Source organism: Bombus vosnesenskii, unplaced genomic scaffold, assembly GCF_011952255.1.
Source record: "Bombus vosnesenskii isolate JDL3184/JDL3185 unplaced genomic scaffold, Bvos_JDL3184-5_v1.1 scf7180000016279, whole genome shotgun sequence".
NCBI lineage: Eukaryota > Metazoa > Arthropoda > Insecta > Hymenoptera > Apidae > Bombus > Bombus vosnesenskii.
The window spans coordinates 646,772-670,287 of record NW_022884348.1 but is presented as its reverse complement, the minus strand read 5'-3'; the positions used below and the strand labels follow the sequence as shown (position 1 = coordinate 670,287).

General features: G+C 38.0%; 1 long non-coding RNA gene across 1 annotated transcript in view; it reads right to left on the bottom strand.

Annotated features, from left to right (window-relative positions):
• Positions 1 to 23,516, bottom strand: part of LOC117242774 — a 68,066-nt gene that overhangs the window by 36,255 nt on the left and 8,295 nt on the right. Inside the window, exon 2 of the long non-coding RNA XR_004495336.1 lies at positions 8,802 to 8,903. This is a non-coding gene — a long non-coding RNA (uncharacterized LOC117242774). The remainder of the gene's footprint in view (positions 1 to 8,801; positions 8,904 to 23,516) is intronic.

Genomic DNA, 23,516 nt, shown 5'->3' with positions numbered 1-23,516 from the left:
CAGTAGCAGTGGCAGTAGCAGTAGCAATAGCATATAGGCAGATAAGCATAGATAGTAGCAAAGTCGCTACTCCCAATGCTACTACGCCTTTTTTTCTAGCTTTCACTTCTGTTCTTCGTTTTGTCTCAAATTATAATATTACGTTCATGTCTAAGTTATGAATTGTTACGCATTTGACTCATTACGTGCGCGTTTATTTTGTTGGTCAGTTGTATGTATACGCTATGTGTATGTTTTTATGCTTACTTATAATATACTCTATGTTAATGCTATTTATATTTAAGATGCATATTTAAAAGCATGAGTTAACTCGTTTGCCTGACTTGGCAGGTTAACACGTTCATTGTCATACGAAATATAAATACTTGCTGCAAAATATTACACAACAACAAATAGTAATACATAGCGCGTTTTTCATTTCATAATGTTATTTACGTTATTCAACATTGTTCAGTTACCGCTATTCGTCTTATTCGAATTATTCTAAGATATTTAGGAATGCCAGGCATCAATGACCATCGTAACAGCCAACGTGTCAACTAAGGAAAGCAGACCTATATTTTAGTCGGTAATGGTCGGCAGTTATGGTTTCACCGGCAGTGTACCACCGAAAGTTATGGACATTTTGAAGTCAAAGCTCGAATCTGGCAAAACGGGCCTGTGACCGCAGGAATCTCGTGTGCGGAACTTGGCGTACGTGCAATTCGAACAAATTACGATGGCGCTCGCTTACTCACCGACGACATCGCGACGCCGTAGAGAGAGAAAGACGTAACGACAGCCTACCGTGCAGTGGAGAAAGGAAAACACGAGTCATAAGCACGACTTACGGACTCAGAAGAGAGCCGCGTCGCGTCGTGCTTCTCGCTTCACACTTCTCACAGTCGGCATTCAACTTCCTTCGTTGAGAGACACGTGCTCTGACCACGGTGCGCGCGAACAGTGTTCGTATTCAATTAACACTAATCAGTCTTGATTTTTTAATGAAATCCAATGAACTTTCGTGCGACAAATGAACAATCGTCGTATCACGCGTCCGTACGAGTGCCGATCGATCTCTATAGTCGACGCGCCAAATTTTAAATTGTACCGTCCGCCGTTTCTCTTTTTCTCTTTTACGTCAAATGAATTTTTCAAATTGTGCTACTTAGACAAAGATCAATTACGTGACTATCGATCGGGTTAATAGAGCTTTCTTGGCTAATAGATCCGTATTACACATTTTTTTAACTTTTTCTTCTTTTTTTGTCTTTCTGGTATTTTATGATATACGAAAGTAGCTTGTAAGTAGCTTGCAGTAGTTTGCAGTAGGTCGATTTACAACGAAGACATTGAAGTTCGATTAATCGATCGATCGACGAAGTATGTCTCAGCGTGATCTTCTCTTTTTATTTTCAAAATCTAATTTAATTGTAAATTTCGTGACAATTAGTCACGCAACACTAGCAATGCAAAATAGAATTTACATAACGAATATGATACGAATACATATGCTTCCTCATCGTTATGTACTGCATATTATTCACGACTAATAATTGGCATAGTTTTCCACGATTCTTACATTTTCGTTGCTCTCATTTTTAAATATCGTACAACTCGACGTACATTGTATAATAGAAATTGAAAATTATTAAAAGAGTCTACGATGAAGGAGTAAAATATTTTTTGTGGTAAGAAAGACTAATATGTACAACGAACTACTGCAAATAATCTCTATGTAAAATTGCAGATGATAAGTTGAAGTACCCGATAATTACAAACAATGTTGAAACTCGAAAGTAGGTCGCCAATTTTGCATGATATGTACAATTGTCTTACTAATTTCTTTGCAACAATGTAGTTAAACGAAGATAGTTACGATACCACTTATCGGTGTATATTTTCGTTATCTATTTCGTGCTGCAAATTGATTAGTTCGCTCTGTATGTATTCATCTCTGATTGCATAGTAACAAAAAATTGAAAGTTGCTAGTTATCAAAACGAGAGATCCGATTACGCTAATGGAAGTCTACAACACCACGTAGCCGTCAGCATACGTATATTCGATGATTGCAAACCATGGAGCGGTTAAATTATTTAAGTGTCATAAATATTCTTGCAACTTGCAACGAATGCACGTGTCAGCGATCAATTTTTAAGTATCTCAATGGTCCCTTTCAAATCTCTCCTATATCAAAGCGGCATTTCTTTCCGAATTCTCCTACTCTCAATTTTTATTTAATAACATTTCGATTATGTTTCACAAAAATAGGAAAAAATAGGAAAAAATAGTATTTCTAGCAAGATGAAAATTACGCTTAATTCTTCGCGGTCCTACTTCGCATACGATACATAACGATATATAACGATAACGTATAACGTACGATATATCCATTCGCAGGACTGCGGATTAAATTCTGGTAATACTATATGCGCTCGTGAATATAGCGTGATCGCCACGAACCTACTTTAACCAATGTTATATGTACCTGATAAAACTTCGGCTTACTGGCCAAAATCCAACTCACGACACGTTGATTCACTGGACTCGATCTCTACGATCGGCAAATCTTTTCCAGTGGTGAGGGTCTTGGTGTACGGTTCCTCCGCTGACCTCTGTCCAACTCGCAGTGGCAGGACCGCCTCGGCACGTGCCGTAACCCGTAACCGGCTTCTGTCTTCTCTGTGCTCGCGGTGTCGATTCGACGAGACTGCATGAGCAACGACGAGTTTGACTTTGCGAACATCGTTCTTCTCTGCGTCTGTGAGACGCCTTGTGGCACGATATTAGTAGAACGCTTTATCGCTGAATTCTTTTAATAATAAAATTGCTATAGCTGCAATGCACTACACGCTATGAAGTTATTATAAAAGGAGTTCTTACGCATTTGCGAATTGCAAAGGCGCGCGATCGTTATCCCACTTCTGATTTGTAAGGAAGACTTTCATTTCGTCTGTTGCTGACGGTTCGGACGATGATCTTGAAGTGAAATCGCAGTCACGCCATCGATGCGGCACGCGATCGGCGCGGCACGCGGCGTCACCTAAAGCATCGCGTCTTTTGTTTATGCTGCGGTGTCCTCCTTTTCTTATCTCGAGGACCCACAGGACAGGATAGGCCCCGCAGCGTAGAATTCGACGCGAGGCAGACGATCGTACGCATCCTGTCGTACATTTGCCTCTTTTTATCATTATTTTTTACATTATATTATCGATATTATAACTCCTACGATCGATAGCAATACTGAGGTTCGAAGAAAATTATCAGACGTTTCGAAACACGTGTTTCAACGTGGCTATCTGTCACAACAGTCACAAACTGAGAGGAATCGGTAATGTGGAGGTAAATTGAAACTGATGCAGATTTCACGAAACCTAGGTGACGATGCATGCATTCAACGCGTATACGGACGTTTACAATACGACCGCATCACCAACAGTCACCGCGACGCTATGGTTGCAGCGACAGTATCAAAGTACATATGGTACGTTCGCCTACAGCAGCTTCTTTTTTAAACGATCTTGTGCGTTAAAAAGTTTTCCAAGTGAAATAGAGAATGTCTGCCCTTCTGCGTTTTTTCGCGAGCCAACGTATGGCGTGTATGTCTATCCGTGATTATACATATGTATGTACAAATTCGATAGAATCAACATTGCATTGCAACACGCGTGCATGTATCATTTTCCTATTAACCGTGCCACATCAGAATCGGTCGTAGGAGATATTGCGGAAAATAAGGGACTGGTAAATCGATTCGATGTAGAGATCGACAACACGAACAAATATATGTACTTACATATGTATTTATGTAGACACCTAATGAGAGAAGAAGGAAAATGTGCCGTTCAACTCGGTTAGTAAAAAGCCACTAAATTAACGATCGTATATTTGTATACTCATCGCAATCAGAACTTAGATGGACAGAATCGATATTATTATTACGCGCTGTACAATCTCGTTCCGCCTTGATGCGCCTCGTACCGATAACATCGAAATTCTACGTAGTATAGGTATAATTGCATTGATAGCGAACTGGTGATTTCCTTTTCGATTCTTTCCGCCCGTCAATTTTATCGATTAGTTACTATTCGTCCGATGAAAGTGTTTTAACGTAAGTACGTGCTTGGCGACACGTACGATGCGACGAATCAAGGATACAGATTACAGATGAAATCTATTTTGTGTACAGTTGCGCGAGTAAAACAACAGCTGTGACGCGGTACGAATGGAATGTTGCGTAAAGAGAAACAGATACGGAGGAAATTAATTTTCTCAGTTATTAGAAACTTTTTGTTGGAAGAAATTATCGGTTATTGAAATGTATTATCTGCGAGAAACGAATCGTTTAGACCTTAGATTGCAAATTCAATCTATCCGTTGTTTGAGTTGTCGGCTTTATATCACAGAGAAAATTATAATCCACGTATAGCATAGATATCCGATATTCGCGTCTCTATTGCGATAGCGCTGAAGCGGAAAAAGGATATAGCATAATAAGCGATCGAAGGACGAAACGCGGAAAAATTGAGACCGATGAATCGGTAAAAACTATAAAAAGATACTAATGTCTCGCGTTTCCGGCTAACGGAATGCCTCGGAGAACACGAAGCACACGAAGCACACGGAGTACAGACTAGTCTTCCCCTTCTCTATATTCTTTTCTTTGTCAACGAATTATGATAATTTGCCGACGTAACACGCGAGATCCTCGCTGTCTGGCGGGCCAATTATATCAGCGGCTTACGAGACAGAATGTCGACATCGCGGTGCAATGTGCGCGTGATTGCAAATGGGGCAGTGTCTGCCGGGGATCGGCAAAAACCGGCATGATAGGGGACGATCGCGTCATAGGAACGAGGCAAAGCTGCGATCGGAAAGAAAGACCATTACCGGAGGCACGTACTTACGCTAGAAATACGATACCCATGCCGACGATTAACGAGCTACCGTCGATTGCCTCGCAAACCGGTCACGTTTATCTTATTTTTAAGAGTTGCCAGAGTACTCGACGCGATCTTACGCACCTTGCGATCTCGCGGCACTCGCGGAAGCCTCTTGTTTTATTCGAATTCAGCTGCTTTCGTTTCGTATAAATATGTATAATCGGCGCGGCGCGGCGCGGCGCAGCGCGCCGCCTTTACCGCGGACTTCCATAGCCATAACGGGTGTTATGGCACCTTTGCCGCGTCGCGTTACGCCGCGCCGTGCCGACCAGGAACTTGTCACTCGTTATAAAAGAGTACCACTAATTAGCTTCTACAAAGTCGCTTTTTGTCCGCGTGTTAATATATACTGGTTATAATTCTCGTTTGACGTGTACCCGATGCGATGAAAAAAGAAAGAACGTCTGGACGGGATAGAACGATTATGTTCCCTTGGAAGGTTCATCGACGAACTCGCGATATCATTTGATAAGTCCATAGAATCCGGACGTTCGTGATGTCGAGGATTATGAATATGATTACTATGATTGATGTACGCTATTGCGGCTGCGAGTTGGACTAATCGGGCAACTCAAGATTTCTGTAAATATTTCCAATTATATGGTACATTATCGGGACTTGTTATCGTCGGATTATTATCTATTAAATAGTGTACGATTGCTTACGAGTATATTTATTGTTAGTAGTGATCGAAAACGCTCGATTTGTATTAAGACACAGGAATGGAAGAAATTGTAATAATGGAATGGTACTCGATAGACAAAAACTCGATTCGTTCAAAGTTCCTCCATCGATCTAGTTTGCGTAACTAAACGTCCTTATGAATGTCGATAATATATCACGAGAGAATTTTGTAATAGAAATCGGATAAAATAAACTACGTCTCCTATGATTTACGTATCTTTTATATGTATCTTTATTCTAGTTTAAAAAAGTATAATTGAGATTGGATTTCAACTGTACACGTATATCCATGTCTATATCAATTCTCTCTATTTCATATAATTATAGGTTGATCAAATTGTCCGACCGATAAACGATAGAGTTTTCAGTTTGCCAAACAGCCACCTAATCGATGAAGTCGTTTCAGACAGATAATCCTCTGATTATTCGAAACGGACAAAACGAAAGAAAAAATCGTCCGTATAATCTCACATCAGTCTCTATATGCCAATCAAAACCGTGGAATATCTAACCGTGAAATCTATCAAATTCCAGCAGAACGCTCGGTGGGCAGAGCATCGGCAACCAAATCCGACAGAAGATATCCCGTCAAATCCAACCGGAAAACGTGTTATTAAACACTTCCAGCCAAAGTCGCCGCAACGAAACGGGCCAGAGAAATCCTATTAAATGGCCTGTACGCGCTGTCGGTTTTCTAACGATCTTAAAACGTAATCGTCGAAATGATCGCCACGCCGCCGCGCAGCGTGAACGGGTAGTCGGATAACAAGAGGGTCGCAGGACGAAGGACTATTTTTTCAAAGCATCGATCCTAGATCTCGAAGAGAGCTGCCAGGAAGAAACCTTTTTTTTACAAATAGCACGTTTAACGTTATATGTAACATAACATAACATAACATAACGTAACATAACGCAACAGATGAAGAAGAGAGAGAAAGAGAGAGAGAGAGAGTGTGTGTGTGTGTGTGAGAGAGAGAGAGAGAGAGACAAGAGGAGACGAAAGATAGAAAGAGAGAATCGAGAGAAAGGCGCAACTCCTATCTTCTCGCGGCACAGTTCAACTGCGAAGGTCGGTCAATGGCCAACGCCGGCTAACAGCCACTAAAGTGGGGAGAGAAAGATGATAGGGGAGAAAAGGACAGCGTAATAGGGAGGAGTGGAGCGAGACCAAAGACTCTGAGAGGGAGAAAGGGCGACGTAACTTGGATGGTACCAGAATATCATTACGTTCAATTGCTATACGGCGACATCCAGCGACCAGATGGTACATGTCAATGCACGTGCGTCCGGAGAAAAAAGGGTTGACATTGGTTACCAGTCCAGCTACTGTAACAAGATTATTCGAGTTGGCGTGAACAACACCAAGCACCGCGGAATCCTCGTTCCCTGGAACGCGGAAATTTCTTTTCCACGACAAAACTTTACCGGACGATCGGATCTGGTGTTTACGAAGCGACGCGAAGGAAGAACGATCCTTCGATCGATTCGAAGAAAAGATTCTACGATGGAAGAAGGCGAAGAACGATCGATTCGAAGAAATTGAAAATAACATTTTTCATTTTGATGAAATACGAAGGGCAATGGGAGCGGCACCTCACGCCTCGCGCATAATGATGTAACAAACTACCGGAGAATTACCTATTCATCTTCCTTCTCAAGGAACGAATTAGATAATGTGTAATTATGATAAAACAAAGAAGCAAGTATATTTATATACTTATACTACAAGTATTATAATATAAGTAAAATAATCTATAGTTGGCAAAAAACTATTTGATTATTCAACGACGATAATAACCATACAGGATAGATACGATCGAGTAATAAATAACTCTTGGCTACTTTGATTAATACTAACGAATACCAATCGTAAAATATCGTGGAAGGAACAGTTACCAACACCAATCTGTCAGAATATCGTATCTATTGCTACGAATAGGGATTAACATCGTGTATTAAGTCTATTTCCAAACCCATTGTCGCGTCGTCGCGCCGTTAAAGGACGGCACGTAGAGTTCCGCGAATAGCTTGCGAAACTCACAGCTTCTCATTATCATAACCACATTTGCGATGTCCTAAATCGAAAATTCACTTCTACGATCCTACCTAACCCATGGAAAACAAAAGAATAATTCTGTCGCTCGTAAGAACATAAGAACCCGATATTCCCCCTTGTGGTTTCTAAATCTTTATTGCTCCTTTCTTTAATTTATCTATTACAAAATATGCTAATGTTACGCGCCTGTTCTTCTACAAATATAACATAGATATAGTGTTCGATACTTTAAAAATATCGTTCAAATCGTTTCCAAACACGTGGTCCATTCCTCCCGTAATCATTCTGTAACTTTTATTTTTTGTAAAAATCAGAACAGTTTAGTCGTATATGAGTTACGAATCCATTAGCATCGAACATAGTCGAACAAAATATAATTTAAAGTTGAGAATATCGAAACAAAGCCTTTGCCTTCTGACACATTTGATTCGTCAATGAAATATTTGATATACTATTGCAAATATTGAAATTGAAGATTATGTTGTCACGTATTGTCAATTACGCAAGCGAAACGTTATTTATCTCTTCTATTTCCACGAACAATAAGACGACTTTACGTAAGAAGCGCTGCAGTTTCACTTAATCGGACATATCAAAGCAGGCCAAGTTGTTTCATTGATCGTTTCCCGCAATATACACCAACGCAGCGTCAGGCATTCTCATTGATTAAACACCCAGAGAAAAAGGCAGCAACTTTACGAATGCTTCGTAAACGATTGCGTCCAAACCGCGATCCCTTGTTATCTGACATAATAATTTCCAGGCTTCGCCAAGTATTAATTCACTTCATTTGGACAAATACGAAGAAGCAATAGCAGTCATGATTTCTTCAAACGGTCGTAGACGTTATCCTCGTTTCAAATGCCATATATAACTTCGTAACGAGTTCGTATAAATACGCACGCGATTATTCGTCGCTAATATCCCGCTCTGTGGTTACCGATTTTACTCGTTTATTTTAAACTGACCTTCCGTAAACGTTGAAATACTTTCGCGAATTAAAATTTACACGCAAAACTAAAATTCAACGACGTCGATGATCTAGTTAACATTTTTTAAATTCTTACGCCGAGAATTGCAACGCGTCAACTTAAGTATTAATCGAGAATTTTTTCCTATTTATCGAGTTGTACTCACAAGCAGTACTGGTTCGTGTGTTCCGCATTGAAATAAATTTTCCTGGATGCCTGCTTCTTCTTCCTCTTCTTCTTACACCGTGTTAACATTCCCTGCCGATGTCTGCAAACAGAAGAATGAAATAATGTGGTTCATTAGTCGGCAAACATTGCTCACAATCATGTTCCAATAGCCCCGATGAAAAACGCAAAATATACCATCTATTAAGTCAAGCGATGCCTAGTCGTTAGTGGTTTGGGGAAAAAGTTTATCGAGGTTTTCCCAACATGTCGGAAAAATCTCGTATAATAAAAACAATTACGATACGCGTATCATAACGTGTATCTTATACGTATTACAGAAGTATAACGATTTGATTTACATCGCTGTTACGTTACAAAATCTAATCGAGATTATACATATATGCTAGAAAAAAATCATTTCTAACCGTACCACTGCGCGAAACATTGACTTTCGCCTCGCTCCACTGCGTGCGCAGTTCGACGATATCATAGCGTGAATTGCTGATAATTAGCAAACAGATAGCTGAGACAGAGGTTAGCAAACTTACGAGAAACATTTATTGGGTAAGCCTAGATCGACCTAATATCTTATTGTAAATTTGTTTGTGAATTAGCTTTAATCCTGTTATTCTCTTTGCGTGATTTTCAAACCACAGAAGTTTCTAACATTTGAGGAAAATATAACAGGCTCGTTAACGCTATATTTCACGCGTATTTTCATTTCTGGACAGTTTACGTTATCAAATTCTATCAAACGCGTATCGCAATTATGGAACGGAATTTCAAGAATTTGCTCGACACTTTCTCGCCGCTATCTCTTCTTCTATATTTATCCGACAACTTTATGAAGTTCAAAAAGCGTCGTCGATGCTATTCTAGTCTGTCGAAGCTTAATTTTTTCTTTGCCTTTTTTTCTTACGTTCTTCGTTTTATAGTCGAATTAAACTCGAAAGCTTTCTGTAGATTCATCGCTGAACGTGAGTCATAAATTACAACGACGATTTTACGCAAATTAGAAACGCGGCGAGCGTATTAGAGAACTCGTTTGGAATAAGAATCGGTAGATCAAGTGAGCGGGTCTACCTACCTAAAGTCGTAACGATATTCGGGCACCGGCTGTCAGTGTATAATCATGGCCGTGAAAAAATAGTAAAAAATGCGTCGAGGAGAGTGATGACATGGGTGTTATTCCATGGCATTACTGTGAAAAAGGTGGTCAGCCAAGTAAGTACGTACAGTACACACTTGATCCGCGTGTTAAAGGGAACGAAATGCTTTCGACTTTCGACTGGCATCTTAGCAAGGTCGTATCGAGACCTCCGTTTCAGATTTCAAGTACGACAAAAAATTGCCGACGCGACATACAGAAAGGATTATTAATAGGCCTAGCAATTAATCACTACACGTAAAACCGATACTTACAGACTTTTAAGGGAATAATTGAAAGCATATATATTTGTTGCAATATGGTATTAAATCATTAACTTTAACGTTAATAACGATAATCGTAATTGCTACTATTGCTTACTTGCAATTTTTTGCAATTAATTTACTAAGTTGGTTTGCCTTGAATTAACTTATTACTTTCAAAATGAATAATCTATCAGGTGTATATATATATATATATACATACGTGTACGGTGTACAGAGTGTAAAGAGATGTTTTGTCAGTGGCGTATACTAGACCTTTGGATCGGTGGAGATCTGTGACGAAAATCCGGCGCAAAATTCACCTTGACTTCTGAATTCATTTTACTTTCTCGTTACGCCACGCATTTTCCTCTAATTCAACAACAAACGTACATAATCACAAATCCTAAACTATTATCGATAAAAATTGCAACAAACGTTAGTATATTATCAGGCTTTGTGCCTAAACTATGTGTCTATTGTACATTGTAAATTACTGTACATTGTAAAGTACCAAAAAAGGTATTTAGATGCAAAAAATTAATTGCGAACATGTATAATGAACATGCATCGTCTTGTAGAATAGTACACGCGATAGATATTCGAGGCCATTAATATAAAGACGACACTATCGAGAAACGTGCATAAGTGTAACATCGACAATGTCAGTTTTCAAAATTGAAATCACAATGTACAATGGACTTATAATGGTATTTATTTGAGAAAATTAATCCGGACTTAATATATCAGTAAATTAGCGTTTAATGTCGTGCATTTAAAGTAAGTATTCTATGTGACATGAAAATGTTCGGATTACTCCGTAAATGAAGTACATGGTCGGTACATTTATACAAAATTGCCTGCCAGAAGCAGTATCGCTGATGATTTGCAAGCCCAGCAAACAGGATTTTCAAGACGCTCGATATTAGTTTCGACGATGCTCGCCAATTCATCAAGGTCACTATAAAGAGGAGATTGCTCGTTTTTCGCGCGTGCACTGCACTGGAAGTTAGGGGTTTGAAACACGACACTAAATAAGCATATTCTTATTCCGTTCATGCGCATCGCGTCGCGTCGTGTTAATAAAACTTCACTGCGAAATGTTTTGCTTTGCGAGGAATCAAGTGAATAGTCCTTTCATCGTAGTGAATGCACCGATTGTAGGGCAAAGTAGTTTTTCGCCCGATCGGATGTTATTTTTCTCATAGAGAAAAAGCTGATTAAAATTCATTAAAGTTCCCGCGCTATACCCAAACGGGGAAATCGCATTTTTCCTGCGTTACGAATTGATTATATATGCGAGTATTACGAGCCCCTGTGATATTCTAAACGCTATTTGCTATTTACGTATCTCGATTATCGACTCTGAAGAAAAAGTATTTGTATACATTTGTATAAAAGTCTAAATGAAGACAAACGGAATACAATAAGTCGCATCTTTTTATTTTCTACAGGAATTCCGGTGTTCGATGTTAGGAATATTACTTTTTTATTTGATTTGCAACTAGATACGCATATAGTTTTCGACCATGCACGATCTTCGTTCGTTGTTGGAATAACACTAATCTTCGTGTAAAGATCTTTTTCTACAGTGACTAAAAAAACATATTTGCATTTGCACACCACTGTACTCGTATTTATCGTATCATTTACATACTGATTAACTAAGTTCGAGTATGTATTTTCGCAAGACTACAAAAATTCGATGCTACGAGAACGAATACAGAGAAACAAGGATATGTGCGTGCTCGCTTCTCAGAGATAATTGGGAAAAACCACTGAATTAATATCATTAACCACTGAGTTAATATATAATCAACGATGACGAAAAGTACATTTCCGATACGCTGTTATGGAAGCAGCGATCGATATTACGAAAAATATTGACAAATGATAGATGCGTTTTAAATTATCGATCAGATAAGCGATACCTTGGTAACAATAAAGATCACTATGTACTCATTGCTAATTGTTTTGAACTTACATTGACACATATACACTTATGACGTATGATGCATGAAAGCAGCTACTTTTAAATATCTTTTAACTACAAATTTTGAAGATATTTCGAAAAAAATGTTTAATGTTATAAAAATATAGAATATATTTGTCGGATAGTATATAAGCCGGAATATATATCGTGTTTAATCAACGACGCTTTTACAAATGTTCGCTATTAGAGAGAAAGAGAGAGAGAGAGAGAGTAACGATTCTCACGCATTATTTTATCAGGAGAAAAACTTGCGCTGCTTTATTTAATGAGTAATTTAACCCTATCAGATCTTAGAGCGGCAATTCGAACCGGTTGATGACGATCGATTGGTTAACAGAGATAGTTGCGTGCTAGTGTCACTCTGTACTTTGTGTAATTCAAGTATGACAACGAATTCACTAACAAGAAAATGTTTATATTAATGTTATACCTATCGTTATTAATGTAGCGTTCAATTAAATTTTTTCTCAGCTTGAAACTTTGGACTCATAGTCTATCAATTCTATGAGTATGAATGAGATTCGTTAAAGCATGATTGCCCTTATAACATTCCTATTTATTTCTATCATCTATGAAATTGCAGTTCTTAGAAAGACTAGTTAAAGTAATTACTAGTAGTAATACGAGTAAAACATTCAAGTAGAAAAATATTCCAAGAATTTAAAAAATTTACTCGATTAATACTTTATAGAAATTCAAAGAAAATAAACGCGCTCTGAAGTTCTTTCTTTTTTATTTTATTTCGTAAATGGTAATGAACCGTATCTTCTGCGAATGTAGAATTCAAAATCCACGTTTGTGAAAAATTGTACGCGCAATTTATATCCACTAATGACTTAACATATAATATTAACATTTTAGAAGGTGAAAGGTAAGACTATACGTTTATTTCATCCTTCTTAAACACGATTTGCAATTTCTCTTTTGCTTATCATATAAAGCGTACACCCATTCGCCAAATATCACATTTTTATCTCGAATAAAATGAACTTCGACGCACGATCTTGATCGTATTTATTCATATATACTGCGTGTATGTTGACCGTGCTCATTTACACGAATTACGAGTGTATGTATCCCTGATCTGATTGCGCAGTGTATTTGTAGCTTCGACATATATAAACCTAACCGTCCAGCGAAGTATATCTTTGGCAAATATAGCGATATATTCGATGGGTAAAACGTTCGTGCAATATCTTTTGGTTGACGCTTTTCAACGATTCGTCGTACGACACTCGCGCGTCGCTTTGTTCATAGCAATCGTAATACCGTAGCTTTTAATGCAATGTTACGATCCGTAATCACGAAGTTGATCATTTATTCGGAAATTACATTGAACAACCCGATAAGGACACCTTCCGTTTCGGTAAAATTAAGGAACCGAGTCGATGTACTTACATATCTAACGATGAACGACGAGCGCGGTTGCGCGTAATTACGACTGGCAATTAGATACTTGGAAGAATGTAATCCTACTTTTCTCGATCCTATCCACGAAAAAAATATCCCATCCATCATTGTACCTATGCTTTTCTCGTACCGAAACCACTCGAGACTTTCACGCAGTGTGAACAGAGGCTGGAGATCAAGATTCTTGTCGAGATCTATTCAGACGGACGGATGCATCAGAGTGTTCTTAAGTGGCTCTAGACCTCGCACTTCTATGACTTTACATTGTATGCATGTATTTTTAACCTCGAGCCTTTCACAGTGATAACTAACGTCATCCTTTAAAATTCATCGGCTGTAAAAACGAAACGTTAATCGCGTATCCTACAAAACGAGAAATTAGAGCGAAACGAAGTGTTCCAAATACAGAATAGTAAGCACTACAGTCTGGGGGATTTACGAAGACATTTATTTGTCTGATCTTCGAGAAGGTTAGACAAATATGTGTATACCGTGTATTTTAGGTTTTCTAACGAAAGAATTCGTAGAAACGTACGATCAACGACATGGTGAAGTGAAAAAGAATCATCTATCATTTTAGTTTAGAAACGGCACGGCGCGAGCGCATTCGTCTTAATAATCTACATACATAGTGCAGATAGAAAGCTGAAAAGCTGACCACTTGAATTACCTTGCGGAAATGAAATAAAATGACGCGTCATTCGAATTGACAAACGCATACCGTTTATTCTCACTCTAGTGTCGTTGGAAATTAGAATAACTAGCTAAGCAACCAAAAGTTTAACGCGATTTAAAAGCAAAGTCCGACGATAACCATTACTTAATATCTAATAGAAATTCACTTCGTTTATTATCTTACTTAAGCTTATGCGGTTTGAGCAGCGTTTCTTCCAACTTAATAAGCTATGTTCAACAGCTATTCGTAAATTGAATTTTCATATTTTCCTAATCAATAGCACATCGAATACGTATCTCTGTTAAATTCAATTACAACGCAAAACGGTATATTCTACGTTTAAAAACTAAAAAGGGTTGGATGAAATGGAATATCGTAGCTATTTCGATGTAGGACCGTAAAGTACCTAAAGGGTTAAAAACAATTTAACGAATATTAGACGACGTGCTTACGAGTTGGAATAAACTACAGTCGGAGTAGTAATAAACTACCGGGCATGGAGCGATAGAATTTAAGATATCAAATATCGAACAGATAATTACTACGTCCGTGACTCATAATTAAAGATAGAGTATTAGTTTCAAACTTTCACAATTGATAACCGATAAAACGGTCACTCGTGTAAGAACGTGGGCGTTTCACTGCTTTCTTAATCGATGACGTACCTATTAAAAATTTATTATCTTCCAAATTTATTAACTGGTACGAATGCAACGTATTTTCCTTCGATAAATTTATACGTAGGAGCGCTACCTTGTCATCGATACGTCAAAATACGGGAAGACTTTCTCGAAAAAACGATCTTATCTAGGAACCATGTCTCGTCATTTTTGTCACTCATTGGCCGTGTCGCCAAGTTGGCGTGAATTACACCTGTGCCTATGTCATCCTAGACAAGTTGTCCGAAAAAAATCACTCATACAGGCCCGCCGGTTACCGCAGATAACACAGGTACAAGTAATGGTAAATAGGTCAGTCACCTTCGTAGATACACTAGCTGTTATATAAATCTTAAAGCTGTAACGCAACACCGTAAAGAGTTACATATATCGTCGCGACTTGCCGTATCGTTGTTCGTTATTCCAATGGGACAGATCAATTTAGAAGTTGGACGAAATTTCAATGATTAAACTGGAAATGTTTCTATTCTTAATCGGCTATACGCCGTTTTTGTTACCATTCGTGTTGAAACAATGCAGAACAAGAAGAACTCGTTCGTTTCTTTTGGAAACAAGTAGCGTTAACGTTTAAGAATAACTTTATCTCTTTCTCTTCGTCCGTTTCTTTCTTCTTCCCTTTCTCTTTCTGGTCGTGCGATCTTCATCGTGTGGAAAAACCGAAGATGACCGATTCAACGTCTCCAAAGAACGCTTCATTTTTACTACAAGTTACTATAAATTTTCGTAGAACTTCACGCGAAAATGTTCCAAACACGAAGCTTACAATTAGACAGTTTACATCGACAAAGTTTTCTTCCGTAACTAATGTGATCACGAGGCTCCCGTGAAAACCGACATTAACGTGCACGTATGTGCGCAAGGTCGGAGCTTTTACTTACACTCGACTGTTTTGTTATGAACGGCATATGAAAAGGGACCGCAAATTATAACGTATTCGACGCATTTTTCAGCCAATTTAACGTATACATCGTAGAATAATGAGGCAAAGGCAACGTTCTTTTATAATTCTTTTCAATGTTAGAAAGTGTGTTTTTTTCCCAATTCATTCTTACAAGGAAATCTTCAATGCTCGTATATCTCATAATATATCAATGTTTAACCTTTAATCTCTTCCAATGACTAATCTTATAACTAAACTATAATGACAATTTCTGAATGAAATTAACAATAGGTTGTAGTATCACTTGATGGTACGCATTTACGTTTAATGGAAACAGGACAATTTGATAAGAAATACCTAACATGTTACTCAGCAAATTGTATCTTATATCTATACTGTTTTATCGTTACTTTTCGTATAATTATCCCCATTTTCGTATAAAACTACTTTGCAACGTTATTTTATTTCATAAATGTCTCTGTTATATAAATATCTGTTACGCAATATTTCTGTACGTATTTTTCAAGGCACGCAACGTTTTATAATAAAAGGTTGTTTTAGAACTTGCAGGTTTTTGGCATTTAAACTACAAATAATCAAACTTTAGTATCTATGGTAAGAGAAGATAAATGATTTGATGAAAAGTATTCAAAGATCGAACTCTCATTCTTAGCCAGTGACTACTAAATGGTACCTACAGCAGAATAATCGATTCATGTCAGTTCCTACAACTCTGTATAAGTTTAATAACCTCATCTGGTAAATACGAATGGTAGTGTATAGTTACGGTTGTATAGACAAGCATAGACAAATAAGCACTCAGCTATTTTAAACACTTCAATTGTCGTCTCGGCTACTGTCTAGACTCTGGTAGACAGTAGCAAAGGTTGCATAACATTTAATAACGAAATCGATGGTCTAGCATCTATCAACTTTTTCCAACAACTTCCTCTTGTTTATCGTACTTCGGTAACTCTAGCCAAACTACGCTAAAAATTCCTATCGTTTCATAAAAACTCCTCGATTTTTCTTTTTTTTTTTTTCTTTTTTTCTTTTTTTAATATCTCGAAGATTCCGTTTAAAGCGTCTCTACGTCTAAATTGCCATCTCGAACAGAGGCCACATCGTTCTTTAATTATCGTAACCCCGTAAATTGGCCGAATAAATAGACGTTCGCTTTTAATACGCGGAAGAAACGCATGCAGCGACTAAAATTAACCTACGGGCAGTTTGCCACTGATATAAATTTTCCGTTGGTCCTTTAACATCGATGCACTCGATGTACGTAGAAATATCACCATCGTTGTCATGCTAATCCCTTGCATTAATGTAGCGCGCCGTACGCAACCAGTCGTTCACAGAATATTTCTATCTGCTGTGTAGCCCGTAGATACCCACAACGAGTACAAAGCTGTTTTAGAAATTTCGTTGCTTCTTTTTCCTCGCCTCTCGGATCAGCTACATGTGTATGATGTATATACATATGCAGCACACGACAACTCGGCATTAACTCGATCTTGAAATATTAAATCGTTGTCATTCAGAAAATCCGATATTGAAATTGAGTGCACCGACACGTAGTAAATGCACGTATTATCATAAAGCTAAGCATGAAAAGATTGGCGACACGACACGAAGAGCTTTCTCTTAGTCGACCTAAACCCGACTTTGGCCGGCGACAAAGGCGACGAAACTGGAAGAGAATAAACTAACGACGTCGCGTCGCCTGCTCGTTCATCTGCTTCTCATAGCACTTAAATCACGATGTAAGAAGATTACAATCAGCGTACATGACTACTTTGACCAGGGCGCAGTCGAAAACTCGACACAATAGCCCGTACTACGAGGAATAGGTTACCGATCAATGGCAGCCTTTACAAAAACAACGCGATTATATGAGATTGACCACACCCAAATCTCGAAATATAAGTAACAGAATAGAGCTTTGCCTCCTGTTCCTGATAAAACTTAATTGAAAGGCATACGTTATGTCTCGCGATATTTTAAATATTTATCATACTTCAGTTTGCGTGTTCGTGTACGTAATAGCCAAGTACGAGTAAGCGATGAAAATTATGAGATCGTTCTTAATTAATAAATCGATTAAATATAAGTAGGCAGACGAATAAAACTTTCAACGATTATCGTGTCTGAACATCGTGTTTCAATCGTAAAAATGTATTTTAGTATGTTTTACACAACATAGGTATATATATATATATATATATATATATATATATAGTTATAAGAAACAATTACGATATTCTTTAATCGCTATTGTGTCAATGATAAAATGAATATTACCTCCTGAAAGGACGTACCCAAATATTCAAGAACCGTTATGAGACACTGCGTGAAAGGAACATCGGAATAAAAAATAAAAGATGCTTTAACGTACTGGGTGTCCCGATATTTGACGATATTTTTAAAAGAAAATTGTAAATATAAATACGGAATCGTATTCTAAGAAATTTCTATCTTATTAAAACTCCTAAAGCTATCCAGATTTTTCATACCCTTCGTAAAAAGCATATAAAAAATATCAATTTTCTATTCTATATTTCGACAGTTTCTAATCTTGAAAATTCTCCAAAATCGGGAAGTCTACCTAACTCGATTGATCTCGCAACTCTTACTTAAATCAGAAACTTTAACCTTGGTATGTAATAAATTCGTATATAGAGGGAAGTTAAAGATTATAGAATTCAGATCATACACTCTCGCTATACGATAAATCGCTTTTAAATTGTTAAAAAAAACATTTTTCTAATTTATAGATGTACCAAAAATCGTCTTGAAAAACATTTAATACGTTGTATCCAATGAGCGCTTACTGTGCTAACGAATGTGAACTCATCTTCCAATCAAGTATCATACACTTTTATTGTATCGTACAATACGTAAACTGTCGCAGATAATAAGCATGAAATTTGTTGATTGCGTTGACATCGCGATGCAAAACATAAATTCTACTCTATACTTATTACACGCTATTCCATAGTATACTTGAGGAGGATAAATACAAAGTCTATTGTTCCGTGACTTATGCCACCCAGCAGTCTTGTATTGCGCATTATATCATCGCACTGTTTGCTCTATCACTATTACAATGAAAATGGCTCGCTGTAAATCGCGTTGGCGCTGGGCAATAAGATATAGTTCATCGTAGAGACGTCCAGGTAACTCGTAAAGAAAACACCTATCTAACTGCACCAACTAAACTGTCTCTTTGTCTTTAACGTCTGTAAAATACGATAATTCGTGTTTGTATAACAGACGGTAATAAATTATTCAAGAGTACCTAACAGATATGTCAATAAATATTGGATGATTTAAAAATATTTAATTAACAAACGTGAGAATAAGAAACAGGAAATTTTCATGACAGCTATTAAAATGTAAAATTACATCACGTATGGAATTTTCACTGTTTTTCGTTATTTTCGATTACACAATCGTAATAAACTTTTCGTTAATATGCGTGTAATACACGTGTAATATGCGAAAAAATGTTGGAAAACCAATTGCCTAGAAAAATATCGTAGATACATAGATCGCACAATGGATCAGTGCCTAATTATTCTACGCTATCTTCGATGAAAATTTACAATCCAGAAAGTTTTACTTGAGATTAAAATAAAAAACCAAAGTCTTGAAACGATGTATGAAAAACAAGATTCATCGATCAGTTTCAGCAAATATACGTATCTGGGAAGAAGAAGACGGTGCTCCCGTTCAGCCCCGGAACGTAACGAATCTTCGCTTTCGATGCACGTATTCGCTCGGGACCAAAAATCGACCACACTTTCTCCATTTTTCTCGTCCGATCGGTTCGAATCGGCTCACCATCGAGAGCGTAACTTTTCAAATTATTCTAACCAGGCGCAAGGAGATCGTTAATCGGGATGAGTCAACGATGATCCTCTCACGGGAATGATGCCTTTGGCTGGTTTCCATCGAGGCGGACTCGGACGAGTTCGTTCATGGTCCGCCGAAGCCGATATCTTCTCCACGGGAGGGACACAAACGTAATCGCGTTTATTCGCCAACAGGACATGAAGCGCACGAGGGGGAGAGGCCGGGACCGCGAAATGTTCAGTCACCGGTCGACTTGGCCGCGCGTAAGGCGCTCGCCGTAGCAAAATGTCGCAGGCAATATTCGTGAAAGTCATTTACATCGTTGCTCCTTACCGAGTCGGGTACTCGGTGACGTCAACTTCGATTACAGCCAAATTCAATGGCAAGGTCTTTGGCCTCGCCACCTCTTGGTATTGAATTAAGGTCAAAGACAGCGAGAAGAGTCTGCCGATACATGCTGTCAGCCTTGGCTACTGAATCTCACGAAGATGCAGGTAAAGCGTACGTATATATCGTACATACGTATGGCAAAATTGCAGAGAGTCGCAGAAAAATGGGCCATCGTTGGCTACTTTTCACCTTCATTGGTCCCTTTTTCTATACGGTGCGATATAATGGATAAACAGAAGATTCGCCTGTCGAGTATTCTACCCTCTTTAATTATAATCTATCATTTCGAAATTGAGGACAATTTCTTATCGAATAAGTTTTTATTACGCTTTGTATAGCAACGCGTATAGTAACATATTCGTAAGACGATTCTACGAATATTCAGGTATTTTCGCGAGTAACTTGCCAAAGTAAGGATAACCGGATAACCTAAATACCCCTGGAATTCACACGCGGTGAAATAATTGCGGCCGGTTTCGCACACGAGCACGAAGAAGAACTTTATTACAGAGACAATTGAAAGCTATTTACGACGCAGCGTGATTTAAGAAGAGCAAACGAACAAGCTGAAAGGGATTCCCCGTGCGGTAACAACAATTCATGGTTTAACTTTGTGTGTTGTTGCACGCGGAAAGAATTTGCTTATCTAATATCTCTCGGTTGCTCCACGACAAAGGACAAAAATACCTCTCTCATTTCGTACAATGCATCGTCGCTGTGACCGAAGAATAATGCACACGAATGAAGATAAAAGGGAAAATAGAAGAACGAGAAGCAGTTAAAATAAAAAGGGTAAGAGGAACGAATGAAACGTACCGCGGGATAATTCTGGAGGTCGGAGTTAAAAGCGTGGGCGAGGATCAAGATAAATCATTTACATGCGCTTTTATACTGTGCCGCGTGTTTACACGCCTACGGGACCTGTGTATTAACGACACTTTAACGAAGGTACGCGGAAAACCGCGAGATAACGAATCGAAATTTTTCTTAAAGAGTCACGCTCTAACGAATAAGACATGTAACGCAGCTACTTTTAGCTACTTTTTATTCTCTTCGATCGACAGGTTTGTTAGGGAAGTTTGCACGATCAAAATTCCCATAAGCCTTGTTCAGATTCACCTACCTGAATTCACGCAATCTAAAGCTACTTTACTAATCCGTTGTTTCTACCGATGACTCAAAATATTCTTTCGCGTTTCTAAGTCTGTTCTCATTAGTCGAGTCTCTTGATTTCGAAATTCCTTGTATTCGGATACAACCATAATAGGATAAGATACGACTATTTGAATCACAAGTCTGTATAATATAAAATATAGAATATAGTCTTCTTCTCGCGAATAAGCTGTTAAGCTGTTCGCAGAGCGAAGATTTAACCGAAATAAATGACTGACCCTGCGTGAGTAAAATTCCAATTATAGGAATATCTTTATTTCCTGGACGATATGTGTTATACATACGCATAAAGATACATTTAAAGATCCTGAAACTTTTCAAAATCTTAATCCGTGGATTTCGAAACCGAGAACCGGCTACTTGAAAGTATAACATTCGACGCGACGCGACGATCGGTTTGCATCGAGAAGAAATCATAAGTATGTAAATAAAATCGATTGTAAAAGGAATAGATCGGTCGAAATTCCGATACTCCTTCGCAATACCACTAAAATGGTTCCAATGTATAGATATAATAACGCTCGATGGCCGTGCTCGAACGTTAAATTATACAGACAATAAAGTTTAAGTATACGGTTCGTGGACTGCTCAACACCTTAGCTGACGATACAGCTTCAAGGATCGAATTTATTCCCCGTTGCTTCTATAATTATTTACGATTAAATGAATTACATAGTATATTATTATACGTCGTTTCGATATCAAAACGCCTTTGTTCGTTTTCCGGATTATTGTATTTTTCGAGATCCGAGTCCTCGCTTTAGTCAATTCGCTAAGGGTGCAATCGAGATAATCGATGTATACCTCCCACAAGATTGCCGCGTGCTCAAGGAGACGCATCGTGTAAAGGGTGCTGAATATAAATTGATTTGTCCGAAGAAAAGAATTCTTCAAAGTTGTTCACATTACGATAGTACGAGTATACATCTCCCTCTCTTTATATTTTTGTCCACGCTCTTTAAAACGTAACTTCGTGCTTTAACGCGATAATTACCGCGATTCTTATCAATAATTTTAATATAAAACTACCCTGCTCTATATGAACAAATCAACTAAATCTTCGTAGCCGGATCAATCGCCAAAAGGTACCGAACAGCGGATGAAAGAAATTTGAGTCCTTTTTAAATTGAAAAAAAAAATTAAAAAGAAGTTATCCCGTTGTAAACAGTGTACAAATACTTTCTATACCGACTGTATGTTTGCTGGTGAATATATGTACTTCTTTATATGACAGGCTATCGTACTATACTATACGTACTGTCGAATCATTTTTTAATCCCATTAATAATACGTACATCATCCAGAAACTTTCTACCTGTTATGGATATCGCATTATTTTAAACAATTCGATATAATGTATGTATGTGTACGTATATTTCATTCATCAAAAGTTACAAATATATGTAAAAATTCAAATACGTAGTTTCGATGTTACAACTGTTCCTACGACCGTCTGACAATTGTACACTTTCAAGCTCCCGACGACTTATATCTCATCAGTGACGAGGGTGAAATTAATTTGGCATCTCAAACGATTTATAACGTCGAGACATTTATCATCGGGACCAATGGAACGCATCGAATCGTCGTCAGTGTGAAATTATTCGAATAACCTGACTACGCAGCAACCCTGATTCCTGATTCACCTTAGGGCGTGGACGTTGAACGAGGGTTGAATGCGAGGAAATGAACCTTGAAATATAGTTTGACGTAATAGATATTCCAGCGCAAGGAAGTTGTACATTAAACGCGGTAAAAGTAATGAAGAATTACTTTGAAACGGGCGTGCCTAGAACTGGTTTCCAATCTGATCGAGAGTAATGTTGCGTCCGCGAGTGCCGTTTTATGAATGAAAGTCCAAGTTAGTCTACCGTTAGTAACTGTCCTCGCATTTCGAACGTTCGAAAAATTGGAACGTTAGCCAGCCATGTTGAAACAGCTTGTTAATAAAGGACCACAGGTATGATCAGAAATTATTAGAAAGCATATTCTTTCATCTGTAAAACGATAACGATTCCTTCGATTTTACGTATAGTACCGTACTTTGAAAGATATGAATTTTACACGCGTTACGTCCTTTTCGTTTAATTTCCATGATCAAATTGCTCCATTAAAGCAATTTTGTGAGAAACTTTAATCTTGCGGTCTTAATTTTTGCTCTATAGCTATTTATGTTGAAGTATAAAATCTTTGAATATTATTTAGATGGAATTGTCTTATTTGAAAAAATGACATTTCACGTT